The 25,260-nt window shown below is 39.2% G+C and overlaps 1 protein-coding gene across 2 annotated transcripts in view; it reads left to right on the forward strand.

Moving 5' to 3' along the window:
* The window catches only part of LOC122809728 (sulfotransferase 2B1-like), a 395,124-nt gene that overhangs the window by 182,893 nt on the left and 186,971 nt on the right, over positions 1–25,260 (forward strand). The window lies entirely within an intron of this gene.

Here is a 25,260-nt window from a genome sequence, read left to right on the forward strand (position 1 = left end):
GGAAATCTTGGGCAAGGGAGTTAGTACTTGAGTAGTTCTCCCAATTAATGTTTGGGTAAATGAAATCACCCAATATTAGGGTGTTTGGTAGGACCTTTATGTTTCCCAGTATTTCCAGAAATGTGGAACGAGCAAGCCACAATTTGAATTGCAGTTTTGTCCATTGTTAGTTGCATGTGGATGATCTCTGAAGCATCCTGCTGTGCCACTAACCTGGAGGTGTGGGTATCCTTGATGAATATGGATACGCCCCCACCTTTTGTATTTCGGTTTGGGTTCTGTGGCCAAAATGTATGGAATGAGTTGTAGCTTGGTAGTGCTAGGGTGCTCTCTGGAGCCTTAAACCAGGTTTCTATTACTGCACATATATCGATTTTCTCCATACTGAGGAGTGACTCTAGTATGTGCATTTTGAGGTTTAGACTTCTGACATTGAGTAGCATTACCCTCAGTCTTTTGTTACTTGTGCTATTTATGGAGGTGGATTTGTCTTTTGAGCCTTGCCTAAAAAAGGCACTATGGGGGTGGCAAGAGCCTTGGCCAATATTCGAATGCCTAAGGTTGACAGGTGCAGGTCGTCTCTAGTGAAGCAGCATGGCTTGTAGAGCATATCATCCCAGGCAGACAGACATTGGATCCCCTTTGAATGACACCAGAAACTTAGCCAATTGTTGAAATCAAGAATTTTTTCTTTATATTGTCGTATCATTCTTGGTGAGGGCAGGATGCTACTCATGGTCAGGGTCATACCGGCCTGGGCTATGTGATCAGAGAGCTCTTACATGTCTCTTTTCATGTAGTCCAGGGAGGTACGGCTCAGGTCATTCACATCAACCTTCTCCTTATTCAGCCTAGTGAGTGGGATGCCAATGTGCCTGACTATAGTCACCTATTACTAGTATGTTGGGTATGTTATTTTGCCTTAAGGGCTGTGATAGCATGGCACACTGGTTTTGTGAAGTATGTGTTTCATGGTTTGTGATGGGGGGTGGAGGTTGCTTGGATGTTTGCTTTGGAGGTCTCTGTTGGTTTTGCAGATTTTTATTTAGAGCCTCCGAGTATGTTTTCATGTATTTATGTGCACTTTTTGCCGGTGCTGGTTTAATGGGTCTATGTGAGACTGGTGGTGTGATGCAAGTATTTCCCTTCTCCTCTTGACTGTCTGATCCAGTCTTGGGTTGAGAGAGCTTAGCCTCTAGTTTGGCTGTATAATTGCATCTCTCGCATGTATTAGTGTTTGGTGGTAGGAAGAGGGGGTTGTCTGTGTACATGAGGCAGTTGTAACAATGCCTCAAAATACCGAGATTGACCAGCTGGACTGGAGAGTACACCTGAAACTGCCCTTTGGACATGCCTTGATAGGTACAGTGAACTGTTTTACTGGATGGCTGGTAAGGTCGAATAGAGAGCCTTGTCCTTTTATACAGTACAGGAAGGTCTTGTGCTAGGGATTATAAGTGCTTGCTATAAGTTTTGAGCAAGTGCCGGGCTGAGAAATGAATGGCTTGAGTGCCTAAGTTGAAAATTTGTATAGTTCCAAGGGAAATATTGAAGAGGAGACTTTGTGGAGCCGGGAATAGTTTTACCCTAGCTAACCGGCACTGCCCAGCACGCAAAACCGGCAAATGCGGTATTTATAGCAGGGAAATGAAACAAATAAAAATTAGTCCAGAATGGCCAATAAACTATTAATTTCTGGGCTGAAATCACTCCTCCAGAGGCAGATAGGCTGCTCAAAGCGCCCCTCTCTCACAGGTGAACAGAGAAACTTCCTTCTATCCAAGTAAGGTATGGACAAACACAGAGATTTGTAACACAGCCCTGAATTCAGAACTAACCTGAAAACTGGACTATACTAGCTTAGAAAGGCGGAAAACAAGTATATATATTTTTTTGTTTTTGCTTTTTTTTTTCAGAAAATAAAGCAGATACACTCAAAAAAACACTTTAAATGCACAGAAAAGGATACTTATTGTTATATATCACAGATCAGAGTTGTAGTCAATGCCCCTAGTAATAAAGTAAGAAGAAACACAAATACAGTAAAAGCAGATGAATAAATTGCAATTTTATATATATATATATATATATATATATATATATATATATATATATATATATATATATATATATATATATATATATATATATATATATATAAAACAATAGAAAACGAACAAACTGATTTAAACAACTTACCCAATTAACCAGAAAAAAAGCTCAAAACTGAGCCCTGTTCCAGCAGTCTTCAATCAGACAAGTTCTAACAGCACATCCCTGCTTACTAGGTGCAGGGGAACCTTCTCCAAAAAAGGATGGCCTGGATCAGTGCTCAAGTTATACAAACAAAGCTAGATTCAGCAGGCCTGAATCTGGTCTATGCTACAGCAACAAGGTGCACCAATTTCAGAAAGAAACAGTTCAAATAAGCAGGCACAATAAGCCTGTGACCAGAAATTCCCAGCTCAGAAGGGTAGAATCCAGCCTCTCCTCCCACAAGAGTGCAGACCACAAACCTTCTTAATGTAGAATAACTGGCCTGACGCCCAAGTATTTAAGACAGAACTAATACACTTTTAGAATAGCAGACACTGTGTGTGAATATATAAAAAAAAAAAATATATATATATATATATATATATATATATATAGAGCGAGAGAGAGAAAAATATATATATTTATATATATATATATATATATATATATATATATATATATATAAAACAAACACAGCAGCGAGGACAAATGGTGATAGAATCAAATTCTTCAAAGAGATAGTACTGAACAGTTTATGTTAAATGTGCGCTCAGATGTCAGAGTTGCTGAAAACAGGTTGGTCACATGTCAGCAGAATATTTTGTGGGTCACTTAAATGTACAGTATATTTTGTTTGTCTTAACTCATTAGTGAATAAGACTGTCATTTGTTGAACAGATCATTTCAGATATAGTACTTATCCCTGTGGTGGACAAGCTGTTTTCAACATTTTTGAATGACAGAAAATGTTAAGAGGAAAATGGCCTGCCATATAATAGCATTCAATTTGAAAAATTTTGTATCAGTTTGACAATAAACTAGTAACGGGTGTGGTATCACTTTAGCCTTAGACAAATATGATAGTGAAAAGTTTATGGCTAACTATGGGAAAGCTATGAGAATTGAGTGTGAAATTCTTACACCAGATGTATCTGTTGTTGACTTGGCAATTCTTTTATGGCTGACCTGGATTCATGCCTCCCCATGCGGATAAGAAGAGTATTTAAATATAGAATTATAGAGTATCTGAGGAATACTAACAACAGCATCCTGGACTGTGAATTGGCTAAATACACATTTTAAGAATGTCAGGTCAGGGCTGGGTATATTTTTTTTAATTTCAGTTCTGTAATGTTAAATGAAAATATCAGGAGAGATAATTTTTATGTTATACTTTTAAACATGCAATCATTATAGTAGTACAGTCTAAAGACGTGTACATTCCCAGTCTTCAAAAGCAAATGTAGAATATCACCTTATTGTAAAGCTAAAACATCAGAAAGTAGATAATTAGCTGCTAATTTGTCAAGTAATTAATGCAGTACCTGGCTATTTAGCACAATGGATACAGCAACGGCTTTTTTAGACTGATGAATGGTTTTCACTAAAACATTCTGTGAGTTTTGCTGTTCTTAAAGTTTACTAATTGCGTGTGACATCTCTGGTGATTGCCACTATTTTTCTTAATTAGACTCTAAGTATCCTTGGGCAGCTATGGTGGTGCAGTGTTTAATGTTGCCACCTCACAGCAAGAGGCTCTCTGGTTCGATCCTTGGCTGGGAGCTTTCTGTGCAGAGTCAGCATGTCTTCCCTGTTCTCACGTGGGTTTCCGCTGGGTGCTCAGGTTTCCTCCACATCCCAAAGAGATGCTGTAGGTTGATTAGACACTCTAAATTGGCCCTAAGCATGAGTGTGTGCGTGTTTCTCCACATCCCAAAGACATGCTGTAGGTGGATTGGACACTCTCTAAATTGGCCCTAGGCATGAGTGCATGCATGTATGTGCCTTCTGTGGAAGGTTGAGTGCTGAGCTGGCAACTCAACACTGTAAAACTCCACTGCCGAACATAAGCGGACAGGTGATCCACTGTGGTGATCCCTAACCAGAAAAAGCTAAAAGAAGAAGAGGAAGACTTTAAGTATCCTTGCTTGAGCCGCAGACAGAAGACAACATGAATTATATTCATGCTGGTGGCCTAGTAGTTCAAGGGTTAGAGAACTGGTCTAATAAACCTCCCTGATGAGACATGAACTCATGACCCCTGGAACTGTTGCCATAATGGTTAAGGTCTTTATCGCACAGATACATGTACAAGGTTTGATTTTGACCTTAAATTCTCAATTACTGAAATGGATAATTATAAGGCTTACAGTGACAAAGGTGCAGGTGCAGGATTCAAGTTCTTCTCCCTTCTCCATTGAGAGCTGGCCTTTGATGGGGTGGGGTTGTTGTAATGGTTTAGGTTTTTACCCACACAGATACAAAGTTCAAGGTTTGATTCTGACCTCTGGTTATTGGGTAGACTGAAGACTGACACCTTACTGTTTACCTATGAACCCATGACATAAAGGGCTGTTTAGAGCAGAGTAGGACCTCACCTTTGAGTGGTAATATATTTTCACATGGGAGGTAGCATAATAGTTAAGCTCTATAGACTGCTTAGCCTGTAACTTCCAAAACCCCACTAATCTCATTAACCTCCATGGCTTCTTCCAAATTATTCAAGTACTCACCAGAATTGATAAGTCAACTAATAGGCACTCCATCCTCAACTGGATATTAATAAATAGACCAGCTCTCTTATTTCACTCTGGCTATCTCCCCGATAGCCTCAGTGGCCATCTCCCAACCTTTCTAGTCAGGAATTGAGTTAACCTGACAGAACAACCTACGTCAAATCTAATAAGAAACAAAAGAACTTTAACCCCAAGACTACGTATCCACCCTCAAACTCTGCAATTGGTCACCACTTAAGTACCTTCCCCTAGAAGAGGCTGTAAAAGATTTTAACTTGACCTTCATAAATATCTTGAATTTACAAATCCTTCTCAGAACTATAAGAATAAAAGCTAACTTTGCCCCATGGCTAAGCAACAAAACCAGAGCACTGCTAAAATCAAGAGACAAAGCCTGGGATAAATCCCAGAAAAATAGAACCGAATCTGCTAAACAGGTATACTGCAAGCTTAGAAATAAAGCAAAGAGACTAGTCAAACTAGACAAGATTAACTACTATTATAAATCCAAATTAAACACCAAAACAACCCACAAAAGTTTTTGTCAGCTATTAATAACATACTTCTAACAGGTACAACTAGCACGCCCTCCCCATCTACTACTAACAATACAGACAGCATAACCACCCAGTTCAATAAATACTTCACTGAAACAATTTTATCTCTTTCTAATAACTACAGCTCCACTCCTACTCCTGTCCTTCCTACACTATATAACAGCAACACCTTTTCCTTACAATCTGTCTCAACTGACATGATAAAAACTGCTCAAAAACTAAAACCCACTACCACAGCAGTTAACACCCTACCGGTTGACTGTCTAAGAATTGCTGCTGATGCAAGCGCTTACCTTTATCCATTCTTATTAACAGATCCATCTCTGAACACCATGTCTCTGCTAACTGGAAAATTTTCCATATTATTTCATTACACAAGGCAACTTGACAGAACTGTCCAGTTATTGATCAATTGCTATCCTATCCATAGGTCTCAATCTGTTAAAAGGTCATTGTGGAGCACAGACCCTGATAATGGGCGACAAACATACAAAATGTGGAACACCCTCTACCGGATTCTTTATGTCTTGCATGGTGTGCAAGATCGGTGGAGGAGCTCTAGCAGGCAATATGTCTGTCGTGCAATCCAGGAACAGCCTGCAGGGGTGTGCATGAGCGCTCCTGCACTAATCCTGCACGAACTAAGCCCCTGTATACAAATCACCCCATTTGCAGGAGAAATCCATGCAAATGAAGTGATTTTGCAATCCAGGAAGCTTGCAAACGGCCATGCAGGACTGGTGCAATCTGCAGAAATGTACTCGGTTAGTAACCAAGTACATTTCTGCAAAATCCAAAACGGAGCTGTAACAGCTCCAAATAAAGGCTGCATATCAGATAGGAAGCATGCCAATGGCCAAGTATAAGGCCATTGGCATTGCAAACAGCCCAAAAAAAAAAAAAAAACAACTTTTATTTTTTTTTTAGCCGATCTCGGCTGTTTAAGCGTAGGGCAGAAAATAACAAAATAAACCTAAATTAAGCATTCTAAATAAAATCAGTATCCTGCCATGCAAGTCAATGGCAGACAGAAGACAACATGGCCAGTGAGTAGTGGTTGCTAAGGGGGGAGGCTTAGTGTGAGACATGTAACTATGCATTAGCAGGCAATCTTATGCAAATGAGGGGAATGATAGTGAATCCCAGTTTTCCCCAGCATGTTAGTCAGGTCCCAACAGTGTAAGAGTAGGAATAGCTTGGCACAAGCCTAGGAGTTAGGAAACATCATGGGGGTGTGTGTCAGGCATACTGTAAGTGGATTGGAGCCCTGTGGCTCGGGTTTGCTTCTAGCTTAACACAGCTAAGCTAGGGGGTGTGTATGAACCTGCCTAGCACACTTTACATTGCCTAAGTGGGTGTGCGTGCCATGCACCAGGTTTTAAAGGAAGAAAAAAGAAGTTAAACCAGGAAATAGCTACACTGTGCACATTTGAGCACTCTGTTTGCGCAGCGTGCCCACAGGCTTAAACAGGAAGGTGATGGGAAGGGAAAACAGCAGTAGGAAGATAATTAAGGAGAACTAGCATAGCTGGCAGGTGAAATGTATCAAAATCAGCCAATTACACAGGCAGCAGACCAGCCCCACCCAGCCCAGCCCAGAACACTAGTATAAACTATGCAAACGCCTTCCCCTCTGTTTTTTCCCACACTCTACACCACCGGTGTATATAAGTGGGGAAATTTTAACAAACACACCTATAAAATGAGAAGGGCTGCAACAGGCAACATAGAACAACATGTACAAGAGGCTGAGGGTGGTGATGATGTGAATGCTGCCGATCAACCCACAGTGAGGAGACGGAGAAGAGTGTACAGACCCAGGGTAGCCTATCAGGGGCTACATGAGCCAGAGAGAGTGGAACGCTATAGGGTGGGCAGAGACCTCCTACAGCAAATTGTTGAGCTGTGCCAGCCACACCTGACACAGCAAACTGACCGAGGGGAACCCATCCCAGTGGATACCAAGGTATGTGTTGACCTAAGAATACTAGCAACAGGTACCTCTGAAAGCTCAACTGTGGATATCATGGGGATCTCACAGGCATCAGCATCCAGAGTATTCCACCAGATCCTAGATGCCATGTCAGCACATGCCAGTGAGCATGTATATTTCCCCAACACCTGTGAGGTGTTGGCCAGCAATATGCATCTCTTCCACCAAATAGCAGAATACCCTGAGGTAATGGGTGCTATAGACTGCATGCACATACACATCAAAGCACCATCCAGTGATCAGGGTAGGGCCTACATCAACCATAGGGGCATCCCCTCCATCAACTGACAGGTTGTCTGTGATGCCCACGGCATTATAAAGAATGTGTCTGCTGGCTGCCCTGGAAGCTATCACAATTCCCAAATATGGCATTTGATGCAGCTGTACCAGAGATTTGCCAATGGGAACATCCCCTATGGTCACCTAGTGGGGGATGCTGGTTACACACTGGAGCCATGGCTGATGACACCCATCAGAAACCCACACACACCTGAACAAGAATGCCATAATGAGGCACAAGCACAGACCAGACTGATAATAGAGCATGTGTTTGGGATGCTCAGGTCATGGTTCCGGTGTCTGGACACACTCACCAGCTACATGTACCCAAATTGTTATGGTATGTGCCATGCTACGCAATATGATCCTGTGAAAACAGCTGCAGCAGGAACAGCATGGGGCAGGGCCACACAGCCCCCCACCAATGCCAAGGCCTGCATAGGCACAGAGTGACTCAGAGGAGGAACAACCTGAGTCTGCACCAGTAGGCAGATGGAGGCATGCCCAGTATGCCGAGGCTGCGGCAAAGAGACAACGTATAGCACATACACTGTCACAGTAGGGACCCAGGGAATGACACCTCTCTCTGACTCGCACATACAATAAAAGGGGTGACAAACATGACACGACCTGTGCTCAACCATGTATAGGGAGGGTACTATGTGCATCTGACATAGGCAGCCCTCCATCACCATCCACAATTCTGGCACACCCTCAAGGTAAGTCAATTAAAATACCAATTGCCAAATGGAGTAGAATGTGTTGTTACCTGTATCTATGGTATGGATGCGAGCATGCAAGGGAATTGGGTGGCTGAATGTTATGGAAGCAGAAAGTAGACAACCGTAGTGGCACCATGACATCTGTAGCACATACTGGAGTCACCATAGTAGCCAGTACTGCACAGGGTGACAAAACCCACTGCAGGAAATGTGCTGGCGACATGTGTGTCCATATGACTCACACATGCCAGTCAGGGAGGTTCACATACCCAACAACAGTTTCAGCCAGCAGGACAGGTGTAGACAAACCCAAACAGAGCCTGTGCTATGGCCCCTGAATGATGGCTATGGTTAACTTCCCCCCCAGGCCTACACAGACAGACTACAGCAGGAAGTGGGATGTTAGTTCTGAAGGATAGGAAGTTGGACACTAATATGTAGGGCAACCAAAGTTAAGATGTGTAGTAAACTGGTATGCTTCTAGTCAGCATGATAGGTAAGAATACAGAATGAAATGGAGTACCCGACATACCAGTACAGTCATAGCAAATGTGTACAAGTGTCAGGTGTGTCCCCCCTCCTATGTAGTAATGTAATAACAGTCAGGTATGCCTCCCCAATCCTGTGTAGAAATGTAGAAATAAACAGGTGTGCCCCCCCATCCTATGTAGTAATGTAATAACAGTCAGGTGTGCCCCCCAAGCCTGTGTACAAATGCAGAAATAGATGTGCCTGCCAATCCTACATAGAAATGTAATAACAGTCAGGTGTGCCCCCCAAAGCCTGTGTAGAAATGAAGAAATAGTCAGGTGATCCCCCCCCACCCTATGCAGAAATGTAGTAACAGTCAATGCCAAATGCTCGACAGATACCCTGCAGAAACAGCATGCTACCTGTAGGTGTACAACACAAAGGTCATCACTGCAGTACAAACTACCTGGACTCGATCCACACATTAAATACAGATGGGCATACTGGGCATGCTCACACACTTAGAGGAATGAAGGCAATTTCAGTCAACAACATACTGAAAGGTCATACTGGGCATGCTCACACACAAACACATGAAGGCCATGTCTGCAAACACATGAAGGTCATGTATGCAAACACCAGTGGACCAGACATATCTGGCAGTCGCAGTTGTTAGTGCAGACACTCATCAGTATGCACCACTTATGCCTTGCACACACAGTGGATAGGAATACAGACATATATGTAAGGACAACACACTACACTAAGCCAAAGGTAGACGTACATAGATGTGTGGAAGAGAGTGACTGTGACAAGGAGCCATCCAGGCTTGTCCCCCTGAGCACACAGCCTAAGGGCTCCAACCACAGTAGGTTCAGATGTCACTCACTGCAGATACTAGCCACCAGTATCTGTCAGCATTACAGAGTATGCGGTGCATGTGCTAGCTGTGCAACATGACTGTACAAGGAAGTAGTCATCTAGCAGCTGTATATACGTACCTGTGAAATATGACCCTGTGTGTGCCCACATGTGGCATGTCAACCTCTAGATGAATGGGTTATGGCCCATTCACACACACACTGCCCTCATCATAGCCCTACTATGACAAGCCTGCTGAGGTCATCCACTGTGAAATACATCTTTGGGAGAGTTGTAGCCCAGTAATCTCCATGGCATGCCCTATAACTGAGTACTGCTATAGTGTGATAAACTAGTTAGGTAGGAGTTCAAATCCCAGTCATAGCAACTGTGTGTGTGTGTATCTGTCTGTGTAGAGAGCAATACTTTTTAGGGTAGTCACACTCCCTACAATTGAAATGCTCTACGTTGGTAAGGCTGCTGATGTCATCCACCAAGAAATACATCTCTGGGAAGATTGTAGCTCAGTAATCTCCGTAGCCTGTGCCATAACTGTATACTGCTGTAGTATGATACAATAGTTAGGTAGTAGCTCTAATCCCAGACTTGGCAACTGTGTGTGTGTATTGGTGTGTGTCTGTGTAGAGCACAATGCTTTTTAGGGTAGTCACACTCCCTACAATTGAAATGCTCTACTTTGGTAAGGCTGCTGATGTTATCCACCTGGAAGTATATCTCTGGGAAAATTTTACCTCAGTAATCTCTGTAGTGTGTGCCATAACTGCGTACTGCTGTAGTTTGATAAAATAGTTAGGTAGGAGCTCCAGTCTCAGACTTGGCATGGTTGTGTGTGTCTGAATCTGTTTTTGTAGAGAGCCATGCTTTTTAGGGTAGTCACACTCCCTACAATCTGAATGCTCTACTTTGGTAAGGCTGCTGATGTCATCCACCTAGAAATACACCTCTGGGAAGGATGTAACCCAGTAATCTCAGTAGTGCATGCCATAACTGTGTGGTATGATAAAATCATTAGGTAGGAGTTCAAATCCCAGACTTGGCAACTGTGTGTATGTCTGTTTGTCTGTGTAGAGAACAATGCTTTTTAGGGTAGTCACACTCCCTACAATTGAAATGCTGTACTTTGGTAAGGCTGCTGAAGTCATACACCTAGAAATACACCTCTGGGAAGGATGTAGCCCAGTTATCTCTGTAGTGTTAGCCATAACTGCATACTGCTGTAGTGTGATATAGAACTCTGGTAGGGTTCTATTTCCACCCATGGCAGTTCTGGGTGTTATGTGTGTGTTTCAATATCTGCATAGGGAGCAATGTATTTTTGGCTAGACACACTCAGTACATTTCAAATGCCCTGCTTTGGCAATCCTGCTGATGTCATTCACTATGAAATACACCTATGGGGAAGGAGTTCTCCAGTAATCCCTGTGGTGCACCCTATAACAGCTTCATGCTGTAGTGTGATATAGACCTCTGTTAGGGGTTCTATACCCACACATGTCAGTTGTGGATGTTTTGTGTGTGTTTCAATGTCTGTGAATGGAGCAATACATTTTAGCCTACCCACACTCACTACAATTTGAATGCTCTACTTTGGCAATCCTGCTGATGTCATCCAATATGAAATACACCTTTGGGGAAGCAGTTCTCTAGTAACCCCTGTGGTGCATCCTATAACAGCTTCATGCTGTAGTGTAATATAGACCTCTGTTAAGGGTTCCATACCCACACATGTCAGTTGTGGATGTGTTGTGTGTGTTTCAATGTCTGTGAATGGAGCAATACATTTTAGCCTACCCACACTCACTACAATTTGAATGCTCTACTTTGGCAATCCTGCTGATGTCATCCAATATGAAATACACCTTTGGGGAAGCAGTTCTCTAGTAACCCCTGCGGTGCATACTATAACTGCTTCATGCTGTAGTGTAATATAGACCTCTGTTAAGGGTTCTGTACCCACACATGTCAGTTGTGGATGTGTTGTGTGTGTTTCAATGTCTCTGTAGGGAGCATTCCATTTTAGCCTAGCCACACTCACTACAATTTGAATGCCCTACTTTGGTAGTCCTGCTGATGTCATCCAGTGTAAAATACACCTTTGGGGAAGGCGTTCTTCAGTAATCCCTGTGGTGCATCCTATAACAGCTTCATGCTGTAGTGTATTATAGACCTCTGTTAGGGCTTCTATACCCGCACATGCCAGTTGTGGATGTTTTGTGTGTGTTTCAATGTCTGTGTAGGGAGCAATGCATTTTAGCCTAGCCACACTCACTACAATTCGAATGCCCTACTTTGCAATCCTACTGATATCATCCAATGTGAAATACACCTTTGGGGAAAGAGTACTCCAGTAATCTCCATGGCACATACTATAACTGCTGTAGTGTAATAAACTAGTGAAGTAGGAGCTCTAATCACAGACATGATGTGTGTGTGTGTGTGTGTGTGTGTGTGTGTGTGTGTGTGTGTGTGTGTGTGTGTGTGTGTGTGTGTGTGTGTGTGTGTGTGTGTGTGTGTGTGTGTGTGTGTGTGTTTGTGAGTGTGTAACAACTGGGCCCAATGTAAAGTCAGTTTTGCAAATTTCTTATATGGTGGCCCTAGTATATCTCACAATGCCCACCGTACAGGGATAACAGATGTGAAATAGCTGAGAGGCTGGGGTGCAGATCCATATCCATACATGTGACATCAAGGCCAGGCAAACAAAGTTAGCAACCCTAGAATTAGCCTGAAAACACTGTCAACCCATGTCTCATGCACACACACACTAACAGCCGCTATGTTGGTAGTACACTGCATACTGCCCACTGATAGTAACTATGGAGTGATTGCAGTGGCCTAAGGAGGGCATGGCACCCTGCCCATCTGTTCAATAGGCACGTGCATGCAGAGAGTGCACCTTCCCCATGTTCCCCACTGGACACCTGAAACACCTGTGGTGCCATCAAATGTGACCCACAAAGGACATACCATGCCTGAAAACATGCCTTGTATGGACAGATGCCACTGACACCAGGGAATTCTGTTGCTAGTAATGTAGGTGCAGGGTAAACCTGCTGTCCATTACTAGTTCCCGCCACGAGGCCAGGATTGGCACATGTGATGATAATCTGTGTACACAACATGGGCCATACACCCCAGGTACAGTTCCACATGTCACTGTACATGCATGTGGGATGTGTGCATATCACAGACACTGTCCATGTCATGGACTAAGGAGCACATACATGGCAAGTAATGCACAGCATTGGCCACATGCAATAGTCACCCAGGTGACTGGATGGTGAATACAATACCCACCTGTGTGGGCAAATCCAGAAACTACACCCCTGAGCCACAATGCAGACTATTGTCATGTGGCCTGATGCCAAGGTGTACCCATCGCCTAGCCTTGTATAGCCATCTGGCACAGTTAGCCACTACACACCCATGAATCAATGCACCCATGCATGTCAGTACTGGCACCGTGTGTGTGTGTGTGTGTGTGTGTGTGTGTGTGTGTGTGTGTGTGTGTGTGTGTGTGTGTGTGTGTTGTATGATGTGTATGTTCATATTCACACTCATTACAACCCCCATTGGTATACTGAAGCATGCTGTCTGATGTCAGACACTTCCCCATACCCTTTGTCCATATAACCTCCATATGACCCCTGTTGTGCATGTGATACCTGCACAGTAATGTGTTGTGGTAATCTCACTAGTGGTGGGTTGTATTCCTGGCCCTGCCAAGTGTGTCAATGTGTGTGCATCCCCATGAGAATGTGGCTGTGTTGACACTGGCACCTGTTCATGTGGACAGGCATGTGTACTACACCTACCGTATAGCTACCATATCCCTGTTGCAGATGTCACTCACCATCACATATACATTTTGAAGGCTCCACAACATGTAACCTATGTAGCGCATCCAATAACTGCATAGAAATGTGATAACACTACATAGTCATCAGGGGTTTGATACCCTGTGTTGGTAGGTGTGTGACACAAACATGCTTAAGCTTTACTCTTCCACCCCTCTCTTACTTGTTTTTGCCTCTCTGGTGGATGTGGAGACCTACACCTGCTTTGCTTAGGCAGCAATATGTGTATTTTAAGTGATGCTCATGATCAGCTGAAGGCCTCTGCATAAATTACAGCCCTCTCCTAGCTGATTGCATGTGGAACAGCTGTGGTAACATTCCCATAGCTAATTGCATGGAAATACACTCCAATATCTATGAACATCATGTTCATGTTGGGCCTTTTCATTCACTGTGAGCAGAAACTCGATCTGTTGTTTGGCAAACAGCATCTCAAATGGATTGGGGATTTACCTCTAACAACATACACTGTGGAAACAGGGCAACAGACAGGAGGAGGGTGTGCCTGTCCTGACTACAAACTGTAAGTGCTGCTGTACTGCATTTAGAGTAATGTTGATTTAACAGTGTTTGTGTGTGGATATGGCTGTCCTACATGTTTTAATACCTTCCATGTCATTTCTATGTTTATGAGGAATCCCCATATGTAGGGTCATCTGAAGACTGGACAGTGTGTGGTGCTTTTGGTTTCATGTGTTACCCACAGAACATCTATCTGTGAACTGCAGAAAGTAGTGTGAGGATTGCAGTCTGCAGATGGTGAAAGCCGTGACAGTTACTGACTTCATATCCCTCATAGGACATATGTTTCAACAAACCCTGTTACAACAGTAAATGTATGAGGTTATCACAGCAACATGTCAATATTGGCCCTGTGTATGTGCTTCCAGCCACAACTCTGTCAACCTTTGTACATATGTTATGCATTAAGAGGTGCATATGTGCTGTATACCATAATTAGTGTCATCATATCTGAAAGCAAGCCAGTGAGATATCAGACTGCTACACGTTATGTACAGTAGGGGTTATATTTGATGACATAGCCTGGACATTCTGTGGTTGTTTGTACAGTACTGAGGTCTGTGTACTTATGGTGAATGCCAACAGTGTGTGTATTGTTAATATGTACTTTGGCCTGAGTACAACTGTGGTAGATGTCATTGTTCTAGGTCCCATCCTATCTGATGTTACATGCTGCTCCACTGTATGTCACTGTATTGACTTACATGTTTGTAGGGCCATACACACACATGTTCCATACCACAGACAGGCATCAGACCACAATTTGTAGTGGCCCAGTATATGTAGGGTTAGTGTATGAGTGGCACATATGAGGATGGTGTTGAATAGATAGTCCATATACTGTAATATTATGCTAGCTTACCATATGTGGCTGTGGCTGAGTTCACATTGGTTGTGGTTATACACTTTTCCACAGGTGTATCTTACCCTGTGCTGTGACATGTCTGTAAAGGCTGCTATATATGCAGGTACATGTGCATTCCCCCATAGGAGATGTAGGCCAGTGTTGAACCAGTTTGCCTGTAGCTTGCACAGTGCTTTGTTACACGCCTAGCAGCTTGGTGACTTACCCAGTGTGATGTCATGTCCAGATACTTGCCAGATGTACTGCTGTCGGGCCTCCCTTAACAGTCTTGTATGTCAGACAGAGCAGTGGGATGCTGTACAGATGTACGTCAATATTTAATGGGTAGTATGTGGCCATGGCACCTCTGTACCAGCAGTTGTTATTATGTGTCAGGACAGACAGGGGTGTGTGAATGCATAACCTACGGGGAAAATGTATACCAGTCATGTGTTATACCCATCTACATATTGTCAGGCTTGGTCCACATGTTTTGCACTAAGGGGTATTGTGTATATCTCTGGACTGTACAAAGTGTGTCAGAATGACCACATATATTGGCCAATATCTCTGCTGTAGTCCACAGGAGCATTAGGTGCTAGCAGAGGTACTGTACTATGATGTCCTTTTTTATGCTCAACTTCTGAGAGACTTGCCTGGCTACAAACATCTGCATTAGAAGCTGAAGTTAAGTGAAACTTGCAGTAGTCTATTTTAGTCTTCTAAGTACAAACTTGCAGTTTTAAAAGTACTGTATTTTCAGTTTTTCTGTTTCATAATGGTGTGCTTCATTGCACAGTGTGTTGTGTGTGTCGCTGCTATAAGAACGGGCGGTGTTATCAATTCTTTGTTATCTGATATTTAATAGGCTAGAGGGATTAGTCTGTACTTTAAGTGCTAGCAACAAAGTTTGAGAAATCATTCTATGCTACAATGTGCTGTGTGTGTCTTTGCTATAAGAGGGGGTGGTGTTATCACTTCTTTGTTATCTGATATTTAATAGCCTAGAGGGATTCCTCTGTACTTTAACTGCTAGCTGCAAAATTTGAGAAATCATTTTATGCTCAACTACTGAGAGACTTGCTTGGCTACAAACATCTGCATTAGAAGCTGAAGTTAAGTGAAATTTGCAGTAGTGTATTTTAGTCTTCTGTTAAGTACAAACTTGCAGTTTTAAAAGTACTATATTTTCATTTTTTTCTGTTTCCTAATTGTGTGCTTCATTGAACAGTGTGCTGTGTGTGTCTCTGTTATAAGAGGGAGTGGTGTTATCACTTCTTTGTTTTCTGATATTTAATAGCCTAGAGGGATTCCTCTGTACTTTAAGTGCTAGCCACAAAGTTTGAGAAATCATTTTATGTTCAACTTCTGAGAGACTTGCTTGGCTTCAAACATCTGCATTAGAAGCTGACGTTAAGTGAAACTTGCAGTAGTGTATTTTAGTCGTCTGTTAAGTACAAACTTGCAGTTTTAAAAGTACTGTATTTTCATTTTTTCTGTTTCCTAATTGTGTGCTTCATTGAACAGTGTGCTGTGTGTGTCTCTGCTATAAGAGAGAGTGGTGTTATCACTTCTTTGTTTTCTGATATTTAATAGCCTAGAGGGATCCCTCTGTACTTTAAGTGCTAGCCACAAAGTTTGAGAAATCATTTTATGTTCAACTTCTGAGAGACTAGCTTGGCTACAAATATCTGCATTAGAAGTTGAAGTTAAGTGAAACTTGCAGTAGTCAAACTGAGTACTTTAAACAAACTGGATACACCAAAAAATGATCCAACGCGTCACTGAAGACTAAAACACACAGGTTTATTACAAGTAAATGTTAAGCGCTTTTCGTCGCTCAATGTTTGAGCGACTTCTTCAGACATTCAAATCCTTAACTGATATGCATATTTATACATTCACGTCACTGAAATCATTATCTATAAGTGTCAATTAACAAGTTAATTTTTTTAAAAAACAGTAAATAAAAAACACTCAACTTGTAGCAGCAATTAACCAGTATGTATACAGAAGTGTTCTATGTTTGTATACGATGGAAAGTATATATACCTGTAGTAAATGAATTAAATTAAAATTTAGAAAAACACTTATTTGTTCATAAATCTTGATCAAACCTATTTGCGTCAATTCTGAATTCGTATACAAATAAGACAAGCCAACAAAGCATAAAAAGTTAATTTGAAGTGTAATACGGAATACTAAAATACAGTTTGACCAAGTCAGTTGTTCATCTAAATCAAGCTGACTCTAAATGTAAATCTAAAACAAGCTTTTATATAGTAACTATGACTATATGAAATAAATCTTGATCAAACCTATTTGCATCAATTCTGAATTCGTTTACAAATAAAACAAGCCAACAATACATAAAAAGTTAATTTGAAGTGTAATATGGAATACTGAAATACAGTTTGACCAAGTCAGTTGTTCATCTAAATCAGACTGACTCTAAGTGTAAATCTAAAGCCAGCTTTCATATAGTAACTATGACTATATGAAAGTAATGGTTAAACTAAAACCTTTATGGTTTGAAAATGTTGTTCAAAACTAAATATAAAGACAGGTAGTAATTATGTGTCATAATTGTGAAAATAATACACTTGTTTAAAAGCAGTGAAAGTGGACCTAAAGTGTGAACTGCTTAATATGCATATAAGTATACCCTTATAAATATAAACATAAATATATGTGGTAATTAATGAAAAAAAAAATATATATATATATGTGTGTATGTAGATATGTATTAAAGTAAATAAATATATATAAATAATATTTAATAAATATATTAAATATATAAAATAAATATATGAATAAGTAGATGTGTGATGTAAAAGAGTTGCCAAAACTGTAATGTGTGTATATTTATATGTATACTTCATAGATTTGATATATAAATAAAGTGTATATTATTGTAATATTTTTTTGTTGTTTTTTATTTGTAATTATTTGTCCTAAAAAGGCCATTCAGTAATTGTTGAATACAGTAATTGAAAGTACATAAATAAAACTCAGTAGGAAGCTAAAAGCACTGAATGCCATAACAAGAAAATATATATATATATGTAAAAATTGTTATAATAAATAAAGAAGTCTATATACGTGTATGTCTCCTAAAAAGTAACATCTTAAATAAGATTCAATATAAAAAAGAAAGAACCAAGTAAGTCTAAGAAATAATAGTTTTTCTTAATTTCTATTTAGACTTCTTAATTTAAGTAGGCAGCCTATATTACAATGGTCATGCCAAGTAAGTTCTCGCTCTTCTAACAATAAATTGTATGGGCCACCTCTAATGTTTGTTTGGATTTGATCCAGTGCTGTAAATTTGAAATTGTGCCCTGGATTAATTGATCCAGTTTTTGAATAACAATTTTTTGATGATGTCGCTATCCATATTGAAAGTCGTGATAAAGCTCAGTTTAAAGTCATTACTTAGTTGTATTTTACTTTCTAAAATCTCTATTTCCTCTGAAGGATACACTTGATTTTCTACTGTTGTTAGGGGCAAACTCTGACCAAGTGACTGGTTTAAAATGGGAACAATAGTACCATTTGATCTTTTACATTTCACTTCGTGGACTATTTCATCTAAAAAGTCAAGAGGATACCCTCTCTCACTGAAAAGGTTGTGAGTAATTCACATTCAGATTCGAAGTCTCTACCATAAGTAGTCATACGGGCTGCTCGTATTAGTTGGCCCTTTACTATAGCCTTTTTCTGTGAGGTTGGGTGGGGACTGGTATAATGCAAGTAAGAATTGCAGTAAGTTTCTTTTCTATGTATTCTTGAAAAATACTGGTTATTAACAAGGTCTTTAGATAAATTCACATCCAAGTAATCAATAGAATATAGTTGGAAATTGGAGGTGAATTTAAAGAATCCCGTAGTACTATTAAGAAAGTTTAGTAATTTATCTGCTTTTCTTTGGTCTCCTTCCAATAGGATAAAAATGTCGTCCAAGAAACGGGTATAGTACTTAATGGAGGGAGACCATTCGTTATTGTCAAAAATAAACTGGTGTTCCCAATGTGCCATGACTGTGTTCGCTAAACTGGCCCCACAAGGCGAACCCATTGCAACACCACATTTTTGCAAATACAATTTGTCATTGAAAGTGAAAAAATTGTTAGTCAAAATGATGTCAATTAGGGTTGTTACTGTAAATGTTTCATTAGTAGAAGCCCCTTTCTTGATGAGAAATAAGTTAACCCACTCTATAGCCTCTAAGTGAGGAATTGACGTATATAAGTCAATGACGTCAATAGTGACGAAGTTGTGGTCTTCTCTGTATACAATGTTGTCAATGTTCTTCAGAAATGACCATGAGTCTTTACAAATTTGAACTTCAGTCACTAAATATTTTTTTAAAATATTGTCTACTAGTTTAGCTGATGCATACGTTATAGAATTGCGTCCGTCTATGAGTGGTCTGAATTGGGGGTTAGAAATATTTTTATGTATTTTTGGTGTTGCAAACATGATTGGGATCTTTGGCCAGTTAGTAGTAATGTAGTGGTAACTATTTAAATCGATGTAACCATCCATGAATAAGTCACTGTAGTAACCTTTAATCATTCTGTATGCGGTGTTTAATTCATTTAGAGATACTTCCTTATATGTATCATTTGCCAGAATGTTTTCAACTCTGTCAATATAATCAAAATTGTCAAATAAAGTAAGTCCCCCGCCTTTGTCCGGTTTAATAACTCTGATATTTAGTGTTTTAAAAGTAGATAAAGCTGCGTGTTCTTCCTTACTAATGTTTCTACTCTGCTTTATGTTCTTATAAATTCCTTTGTGTGGACTATCTCTAATACTACGTAGATCTAATTCCATAATTTGTTCAAATGTAGACAGGGTTGGATGTAAAATGGGGTTGTATTCGCTAACTACTTTAAGCGGTTGGCTAACTGCTGGAGAGTCTCCTAAGAGAATACTGAGATTGAGTTTCCTAACAAATAGTTTAATGTCCTTAATACATTGTGCCAAGTCCATATGATTGCCAGGTACAAAGGTTTGTCCTCTGGCAAAGAGCTCGATCAAAGAAGGTTCAATGTGAATACATGAAAAGTTATAAATCACAAAGTCCCCTGCTTTATTATAAGTAATCTCAGGAGTTGACACTTCTTGGTCTATCTCTTCGGTTTGTTGGTTGAAACAAATTGTTTTTTTTGTTGTTGTTGTTGATGTAAACTCTGTTGGTTATTGTAATTATAGTTATTAGCATAATGTCTCTTAGGTATAGCACCCAGATTCTGGTTGTCATAGTTGTTTCCCTGGTTTGTAGAATAAGTCGATTGGCCGCCCTGGTAGCCCCTATTAGGTGTAAATTGTCGTCCATTTCTTAAACGGCCAGCCCAGGTGTTATTACTCCTATTGTTAGGTCTGTTCGTCGAAGTCCGTGTGTCAGGTTCTAAACTGGAATCTTGTTCGTCAATAAATGTTTCTAGCATGTCGGTGTCATTAATAGTAATGTCAGTAGAAACATTTTGAAGCCCTGGTGGTTTAGGGTATGCTTTTCCTTGATCGTAAGCAAGTCTGTCTCTATTGAGCTTTTTATTTTTAGTAGACTTCAGCTTGTTTAAGAGTTGGTCGATAGAAATGAAAATTCTATCATAGTCAAATTTATATCTGATAAAGTCTATATGATTGGTAATCAAGCTGTTTAGTCCATCAACTTCTTTACAAAGCTCAATTATTTGAAGTCTATAATGTTTAATCATACATTCCAAGAGTGCAAGACCTTGTTCGTTAAATAAATTCATTAACTCAAGGTGGAACAAAGAGTTAGTCAACAGTCCAGTTGGATAGACATGATGCCTTAAGCCCTTAGGCACTATCCGTAGCCTACAACACTCTTGGAAGTAATTTACTTCCAGCTGTAGTTTTTTGATTTTCAGCAGTTTAGTGTCTAAAAGTTTTAAATTACTTGTGACTTCTTTCTGACTCACCTCTTGGATGTCTGCGTTGGGAGCCGGTTGCTCCGTGTCATTCTGGTGGTTGAAATTAAAGTTGTAAGTGTTGTTAATCCAATCCTTGAAAACAGGAGCCCCAATAAGCCCTCCAACGCCGTTCAGACTTGTTTGACCATGTGGAACATTTTCAGAGGTACCGTTAGAAATGTTCGTATTAGTAGAGCGAGACTGGTTGTTCTGCTCGCTGAGGACGGAAGTGCTTACATTTGGTTCTAAAGGTTGCATATCGTTGTTGTTGGCTTGCAAAAGGTTCAGCGTACTAGTGATGTTAACTGTAGGTAACATAGATGGTGTACGCTGTCCTAAAGGAATGGAGGCTGACAGATTGCCGGCTTCTAGTGTTTGAGAATCAAAGGAATCAGCTGTACCAAGTTGAGAGTCGAGACGTGAAGACAGCTTGTCGACCCTTTCCGTAAGAGCCAGAATCAAAGCCGTTAAGTTCATTTCGTCATCACATGGAGATCTATTTCTGTTAATGTTTTGAGAAGGAGGAATTGCTTCCTCGTCTTCGCTGTGACCGTTAGATGCCATGAAAAACACGGAAGACAAACTGAGTACTTTAAACAAACTGGATACACCAAAAAATGATCCAACGCGTCACTGAAGACTAAAACACACAGGTTTATTACAAGTAAACGTTAAGCGCTTTTCGTCGCTCAATGTTTGAGCGACTTCTTCAGACATTCAAATCCTTAATTGATATGCATATTTATACATTCACGTCACTGAAATCATTATCTATAAGTGTCAATTAACAAGTTAATTTTTTAAAAAAACAGTAAATAAAAAACACTCAACTTGTAGCAGCAATTAACCAGTATGTATACAGAAGTGTTCTACAATCTGAAAAATATTTTGGAAAACAACTCTATTAAAAACTTCAGTTGGAAGAAGGGAATGAAAATTTGTGAAAATTGTAGTATGTGTAAACACATGTATGGCGGAGAATACGTAACCATTAATAATAAGAAGTATGGAATTAGATATAAATTAAACTGTTCTTCTAAATTAATAGTATATGTGGCTTCATGCACACTATGTTCAGCTTTCTATATAGGAAAGACTGAAAGACAGTTTAAAGAAAGAGTTTACGAACATACGTACGCCATACAGAATACCAAAGCGGAGAATGCTCTAGTTAAACACATATCAATTAATCCAGGGCACAATTTCAAATTTACAGCACTGGATCAAATCCAAACAAACATTAGAGGTGGCCCATACAATTTATTGTTAGAAGAGCGAGAACTTACTTGGCAATGGCGTACTAATGCTTTTACGTACCCAGGTCTTAATGACCATTGTAATATAGGCTGCCTACTTAAATTAAGAAGTCTAAATAGAAATTAAGAAAAACTATTATTTCTTAGACTTACTTGGTTCTTTCTTTTTTATATTGAATCTTATTTAAGATGTTACTTTTTAGGAGACATACACGTATATAGACTTCTTTATTTATTATAACAATTTTTACATATATATATATTTTCTTGTTATGGCATTCAGTGCTTTTAGCTTCCTACTGAGTTTTATTTATGTACTTTCAATTACTGTATTCAACAATTACTGAATGGCCTTTTTAGGACAAATAATTACAAATAAAAAACAACAAAAAAATATTACAATAATATACACTTTATTTATATATCAAATCTATGAAGTATACATATAAATATACACACATTACAGTTTTGGCAACTCTTTTACATCACACATCTACTTATTCATATATTTATTTTATATATTTAATATATTTATTAAATATTATTTATATATATTTATTTACTTTAATACATATCTACATACACATATATATATATATATATATATATATATATATATATATTTCATTAATTACCACATATATTTATGTTTATATTCATAAGGGTATACTTATATGCATATTAAGCAGTTCACACTTTAGGTCCACTTTCACTGCTTTTAAACAAGTGTATTATTTTCACAATTATGACACATAATTACTACCTGTCTTTATATTTAGTTTTGAACAACATTTTCAAACCATAAACGTTTTAGTTTTACCATTACTTTCATATAGTCATAGTTACTATATGAAAGCTGGCTTTAGATTTACACTTAGAGTCAGTCTGATTTAGATGAACAACTGACTTGGTCAAACTGTATTTCAGTATTCCGTATTACACTTCAAATTAACTTTTTATGTATTGTTGGCTTGTTTTATTTGTAAACGAATTCAGAATTGATGCAAATAGGTTTGATCAAGATTTATTTCATATAGTCATAGTTACTATATAAAAACTTGTTTTAGATTTACATTTAGAGTCAGTCTGAGTTAGATGAATAGCTGACTTGGTCTAACTGTATTTTAGTATTCCATTACACTTCAAATTAACTTTTTATGCTTTGTTGGCTTGTCTTATTTGTATACGAATTCAGAATTGACGCAAATAGGTTTGATCAAGATTTATGAACAAATAAGTGTTTTTCTAAATTTTAATTTAATTCATTTACTACAGGTATATATACTTTCCATCGTATACAAACATAGAACACTTCTGTATACATACTGGTTAATTGCTGCTACAAGTTGAGTGTTTTTTATTTACTGTTTTTTTAAAAAATTAACTTGTTAATTGACACTTATAGATAATGATTTCAGTGACGTGAATGTATAAATATGCATATCAATTAAGGATTTGAATGTCTGAAGAAGTCGCTCAAACATTGAGCGACGAAAAGCGCTTAACGTTTATTTGAAATAAATCTCTTGTTTTAGTCTTCAGTGACGCGTTGGACGACTTTTCTTTGGTGTATCCAGTTTGTGTAAAGTACTCAGTTTGTCTTTTGTGTCTTTCATGGCATCTAACGGTCACAGCGAAGACGAGGACACAATTCCTCCTTCTCAAAACATTAACAGAAGCAGATCTCCATGCAAAGATGAAACGAACCTAACGGCTTTGATTTTAGCTCTTACGGAGAGGGTCGACAAGCTGTCTTCACGTCTTGACTCTCAACTTGGCACAGCTGACTCTTTTGATTCTCAAACATTAGAAGCCGGCAACCTGTCAGCTTCCATTCCTTTAGGACAGCGTACACCATCTACGTTACCTACAGTTAATATTACTAGTACGCTGAACCCTTTACAAGCCAACAACAACGACATGCAGCCTTTAGAACCGAATGTAACCACTTCCGTTTTTAATGAGCAGAACAACCAGTTTCGCTCTACTAATGCGAATATTTCCAACGGTACCTCTGAAACTACTCCACATGGTTCAACAAGTACGAATGGCGTTGGAGGGCTTATCGGGGCTCCTGTTTTCAAGGACTGGATTAATAATACTTACAACTTCAATTTTAACCACCAGAACGACACGGAGCAACCGGCTCCCAACGCAGACATTCAAGAGGTGAGTCAGAAAGAATTCACGAGTAATTTAAAACGTTTAGACACTAAACTGCTCAAAATTAAAAAACTACAGCTGGAAGTAAACTACTTCCAAGAGTGTTGTAGATTACGGATAGTGCCTAAGGGCTTAAGGCACCATGTCTATCCAACTGGACTGTTGACTAACTCATTGTTCCATCTCGAGCTAATGAACTTATTTAATGAACAAGGTCTTGCACTATTGGAATGTATGATTAAACATTACAAACTTCAAATAATTGAGCTTTGTAAAGAAGTTGACGGACTAAACAGCTTGATTACTAATCATATAGACTTTATCAGATACAAATTCGATTATGATAGAATTTTCATTTCTATCGACCAGCTCTTAAATAAGTTGAAGTCCACTAAAAATAAAAAGCTCTGAAAGCAAGAAACCAAAGAACAAGGCAGAAGCCTCACAGTCCTAAAAAAGCATATATTAAAAAGAAAAAATCACGTTTTGCCACACACACACATGTGGACCAAACACAAGCAGTTAAATACTGAAAGTTAATTGAAGTCAACTACATCCAATTAACCACAAATTATGCAACAAAATGCCTGCATAAACTGAAGAGCAAAAGCCTCAGGCATAGTTTAAATACATGCTAAACTGTTGATGTAGTTAAAAGACTGTGACAATACAAAAAGACACAATATTTTGACACAGTCAAACCCAAGTAAGATTCAGTATATTTCCTAAGAAATAAAAATACACAAGAAAAAAGTGTCACAAAATCATATGTACATTTAAAAAGCAAAATGCTAAATAGTCATTCCCAAGTATACATTATTTTAAAACAAATGAATAACTTTTTACTAAAAATTGATGTAAATTCCAAAGATGTAGACAACCCACATCTAAAGTGTGACCTTAAAATTAAGTAAAAATACTAAGTATGAATATAACAACCTAAGCCAAACCTTGCTAGGTCAAATACCAACAGAAAGGAAGAAACAGTGCCAAGTGA

This window comes from Protopterus annectens, chromosome 1.part1 (assembly GCF_019279795.1).
Source record: "Protopterus annectens isolate FY-2018-M chromosome 1.part1, PAN1.0, whole genome shotgun sequence".
Classification (NCBI taxonomy): Eukaryota; Metazoa; Chordata; order Ceratodontiformes; family Protopteridae; genus Protopterus; species Protopterus annectens.